Here is a 5,198-nt window from a genome sequence, read left to right as displayed (position 1 = left end):
CCTCTGGTCCTGTGTATAGGGTTAGCATGAGCACAGTGAAATGTTCTGAAATTCCCGTTCTCACAATGTTATCCATAGTTTGTTTTGATACACACAGTCAAGTGCCTTTGCATAGTTAACAAAACACAGGCAAACATGTTTCTGGCATTCTTTGCTTTCAGCCAAGATCCATCAGATGTCAACAATTGTATGTCTTTCCATGCCTTTTGTTAACCTGGCTTAAATTTCTGGTGGTTCTCTGTTGATACACTGCTGCAAACATTTTTAAATTGTCTTCTACATATTTTGGTTTGTGTGTGGTATTAATGATGCTGTTTGTGATAATTTTTATATTCTGTTGGATCACCTTTCTTTGGAATGGGCACAAATATGGATCTCTTGCAGTTGGTTGGCCAGGTAGTTCTTCCAAATTTCTTGGCATAGACAAGTGAGTTCTTTTAGCTTTGCATATGCTTGTTGAAACATCTCAATTTTCAGTTTGTCAATTCCCAAAGCCTTGTTTTTCACTAGTGCCTTCAGTTCTACTTTCTCAATTGCAGCCAAGAGAACCCTACGGAGTGCAGTTCTAGTCTGTAACACATAAGGTAAAAATGAGTTCAAATTGCCCTGATGGTAATGGGTTTGATTGAAAAAAAAAATTTTTTTTCCACTGCTCTAAGTCTTTGATTAGTTTCCAGATTTCTGAAAAAGTTGTCTTTGATGGCCATTTTTGCCATTTTTTCATTGCTTTTATCGAGGAGAGAATTTTTAGAGGGCCTTTAACTACCATCTTCACTGACATCCCCACAATGCACCACAAAGTCTTGGAACTATAGCTTAGAATTTTAGAATTTTTACCTCTTTATTTATTGACATTGAGTGACAAATAATGGGAAAAGATAACCACCCAAACAATTTACACTAAGATATGCCTCCCAAGTTTTGGTTCAGATACTAAGTCACTTTAATCACGAAACAAAATCATTGCATGCCTGAGAAGCAAAGGACTAAGGGCAAATCAGAATAGGCAGAAAGGTGTCTCACGATCCTCTCTAACAGGGCAAAGGGCATGAACAACAGGGCAAGGAAGAAAGGCAGCACTGGTTTTAACTTCTAACAAAAAGAAGACACCTGCTTCCAACCTGCTCCTACTTGCTCTGCCCTTCAATCCCAGCTTGGTGACTGACACTACCTTTTCCTGGATTCTTGGTAGTTCTGAAGTATTCTTCAGTACCATCAACGTACAACCCACCTTACACACCACTCTGCCTCTTGACCTGCTAGTTCCTTGCATCCAGGGAAATCAGCCTTCTTGGGCAGCCATAGTCTTTCCTATTTAGGGATAGTCAGTGGAGAGGTAGTTAACACACTTGGCTGTAACCAAAAATTGGTGGTTCAAGTCCACCCAGAGACACCTTGGAAAAATACCTGGTGATCCATTTCCAAAATATCAGCCAATGAAAATCCTACAGAGCACAGTTCTAGTCTGACACACATGTGGCTGCCTTGAGTTGAAATCAGCTTGATGTTGACTGGTTAGTGGGGACGCTGGGTAATAGCCAGGTCAGAACAAGATCATCTCCCAGATGTTGCTCCTCTAAGTTCTTTTTTCTCCCCACCAAACAAAAATTCTCACATTAATACTGAACCAGTCTATTAATATGAAGCATAAAAACAAAGGAAGAAACCAGAATGTTCCTAGTATAACATTTTCAGTTTTCCAGATTGTGGCATAGTTTTCAGCTTGATATGGTAAAATACTGGTGAACCTGTGCCATGAACAGGTACAATCCTATCAAATCCAGTTTGGTTCTTCTTCCAAGTCTCCTCTTGGATTTGTATCTGATTTTATTACCAGTTTTCATTCAAATCCATCGGGGAATAGGACAATTCGCTTTTATTCCATGGCCAGGAGTCTCTTGTTCTTGAAGGTCTTGGGAGGAGACCAGGCAAGAATGGAAGTAGTCCTCATATGCCACAGCAATGGCAAAAGGGAGAGAGAGAGGCCCCTGTCAGTTCTGGTGGAACTATGATTCAGCTCAGACAAAGTGACTGCAACGGGAGGACAACAGGGACAGGGGACAAGCCTGGGCTGGCAGACTGCTGCTGACCCTTGCTGTGGCTCTGATTTGCAATGTCTCTTTCAGAGGATTTCAAATTGCATTAGGCTCTGGCTGTCGCTGACTTCATGAGCAATGTCCTAACTGCCCAGGGCTCTTCCACTCTCACAGACTGCAGACCCTGTTGGCCTGCTTCCCTCTCCAAGCCCATCCCACCTCCTCCTCCAACTGCCCTCCCTCTTGCAGACTCCCAGATATTCCCTTCAGCTTCCTGAAATCAGCTACCAGGTATGTATGTAACCACTATGCTACAAGAGCTCCTTGCTGGGGTAACTAGAACCTGTTAAACCAGAAGTCTCAACCCTGGCCTCATATTAGAAGCATCTGGAATTATTGTCAGGTGCCATCATGTTGATTCTGACTTAGAGTCAGTGACCCCACATGGCAGAGTAGACCGGCCTCTTAGGGTTTTTGATGATGTAATCTTTGTGGGACCAGATTACTCAGTCTTTCTAACACGGAGTGACCTATGGGTTAGCAATTGTTACATTTCCAGGGCTCCTTACATTTGGAAAACTTTAACAAATATTGAGGCCTGAATAACAATGAAAGCTGAGGCTCTCGGGGGCCAGCGAGGATATGAGGTCCTGGCTTGGCACAGCTGGTGAGTGGCAGAGCTGGGTCTGATTTGACTCTGGGTTCTTTGCATTATTATTCACATTGCTGTCACTCCTATTATTTGTATATGCAGGTTTCTCAACCTATAGGTCTCAGACTGTCCAGAACTTTGTTCTTAAATATGATCGTGAGGGTTTGTGTGCCCCTTTTTAGTAGGTATTTTCAAAACCTTAATGGAAATTATACCTTCATCTGTGATTAGAAAGCATGAACTGAAAAACAAAAACCAATGCCGTCACTTTGATTTCAACTCACAGTGACCCCTTTGGATAGAGTAGAACTGCCTCTTTGGCTCTCTGAGGCTGAGAGTCTTTGTGGAGGTAGACTGCTTCATCTTTCTCCTGTGGAGCGGCTGGTCAGTTCAAACCATTGACCAGAACTCCTTACACACATGGGCTGTTGCTTAGTAAATGTAAGTTGTTTGGAAGACTAAAAGCTTTTAAACTCTAGAGTCTGTGGAAGAAAAATATTAAAGGGGTCATTGGTTTGTTCTCTCTCCACATGATAGAATTTTGAAAGACCACTGACTTGTTCATAGCATATACTGTTTTTAAAATAACATAAAAGACAACTATGCACATGGACCTCACCAGATGGAAATCAAATTGACTACATCTGTGGGAAAAGATGGTGAAAAACTTCAGATAATCAGTCAAAACAAGGTCAGAAGCCGACTTGGAACAGACCATCAATTGCTCGTATTCAAGTTCAGGCTGAAGCTGGTGAAAATTAGAACAAGTCCATGAGAGCCAAAATTTGACCTTGAATATATTCCATCTGAATTTTGAGATTATCTCAAGAACAGACTTGATACATTAGACACTAATGACCAAAGACCAGACGAGTTGTGGGATGACATCAAGAATATCATACAGGATGAAAGCAAAAGGCCATTAAGAAGACAAGAAAGAAGGAAAAGAGCAAAATGGATGTCAAAAGAGACTCTGAAACTTATTCTCCGCTGTAGAGATGCTAAAGCAAATGCAAGAAATGAAGAGGTAAAACAACTGAACAGACAATTTCAAATGGCAGCACAAGAAGACAAGGTCAAATGTTACAATGAAGTGTGCAAAGACCTGAAGTTAGAAAATAAAAAAGGAAGAACACACTCAGCATTTGTCAAGCTAAGGGAATGAAAAAAAAAATTAAAGCCTTGAGTTGAAATATTGAAAGATTCTATGGGCAAAATATTGAATGATACAGAAAGCCTTAAAATAAGATGGAAGGAATACACAGAGTCACTATACCAAAAAGAAATAGTCGATGTTTAACCATTTGAAGAGGTAGCATATGATCAAGAGCCCATGATACTGAAGGAAAAAGTCCAAGGTACATTGAAGGCGTTATCAAAGAACAAGACTCCAGGAACACAAATTGAAACATTTCAACAAACTGATGCAGTGCTGGAAGCACTCACTTAACTATGACAAGAAATTTGGAAGATAGCTACCTGTCTAACTGACTAGAAGAGATTCACATTTGTGTCCATTTCAAAGACTGGTGACCCAATGTAATGCAGAAATCATCAGACAATATCATTAATATCACATGCAAATAAAATTTTGCTAAAGATAATTTGAAAATGGCTCTAACAGTACATTGACAAGGAACTGCCAATGGTTCAAGCTGGATTCAGATGAGGCTATTCATTAAAGGATACCATTGCTGACATTAGATGGATCTTGGCTGAAAGCAGAGAATACTAGAAAGAAGTCTACCTGTGCTTTCTTGACTATGCAAAGGCTTTCGATTGTGTGGATCATGACAAGCTATAGACAACATTGTGGGTAATTAGTATTCTGGAACACTTAATTGCACTCATGGGAAATTATACATAGATCAAGAGGCAATATTAGAACAAGGGAACATTGAATGGTTTGAAATTAGGAAAGGTATGCATCAGGGTTATATTCTTTTACCATATGCATTCAATCTGCATGCTGAGCAAATAATCTGATAAACTGGATTACATGAAGGGGAATGTGGTGTCAGGGTTGGAGGAAGACTCATTAACAACCTGTGATATACAGATGAGAAAACATTTCTTGAAAGCAAAGAGGACTTAAAATACTGATAAAGATCAGAGATCACAGTCTTTGGTATGGATTATACCTCAATACATTGAAAACAGAAATCCTCACCATTGGATCAATAAATAACATCAAGATAAATGGAGAAAAGATTGAAGTTGTCAAAGACTTCATTTTGCTTGGATCAACTCTCAACACTCATTGAGGCAAAAGTCAAGAAATCAAACAACATTTGTATTAGGCAAATCTGCTGCACGGGACCTCTTTAATGTGTTCAAGAGCAAAGATGTCAGTTTGAGAAATAAGGTGTGTCTGACCCAAGCCATGATATTTTCAATAACTTCATATACACGTAGAAGTTGGACAATGAATAAAGAAGACTGTAGAACTGATGCATTTAAGTTATGGTATTGGAGTTGTTGTTGTTGTTGTCAGGTGCCATTGAGTCGGA

Source organism: Chrysochloris asiatica, unplaced genomic scaffold (genome assembly GCF_000296735.1).
Source record: "Chrysochloris asiatica unplaced genomic scaffold, ChrAsi1.0 scaffold00049, whole genome shotgun sequence".
Classification (NCBI taxonomy): Eukaryota; Metazoa; Chordata; class Mammalia; order Afrosoricida; family Chrysochloridae; genus Chrysochloris; species Chrysochloris asiatica.
This window is presented reverse-complemented; position numbering follows the sequence as displayed.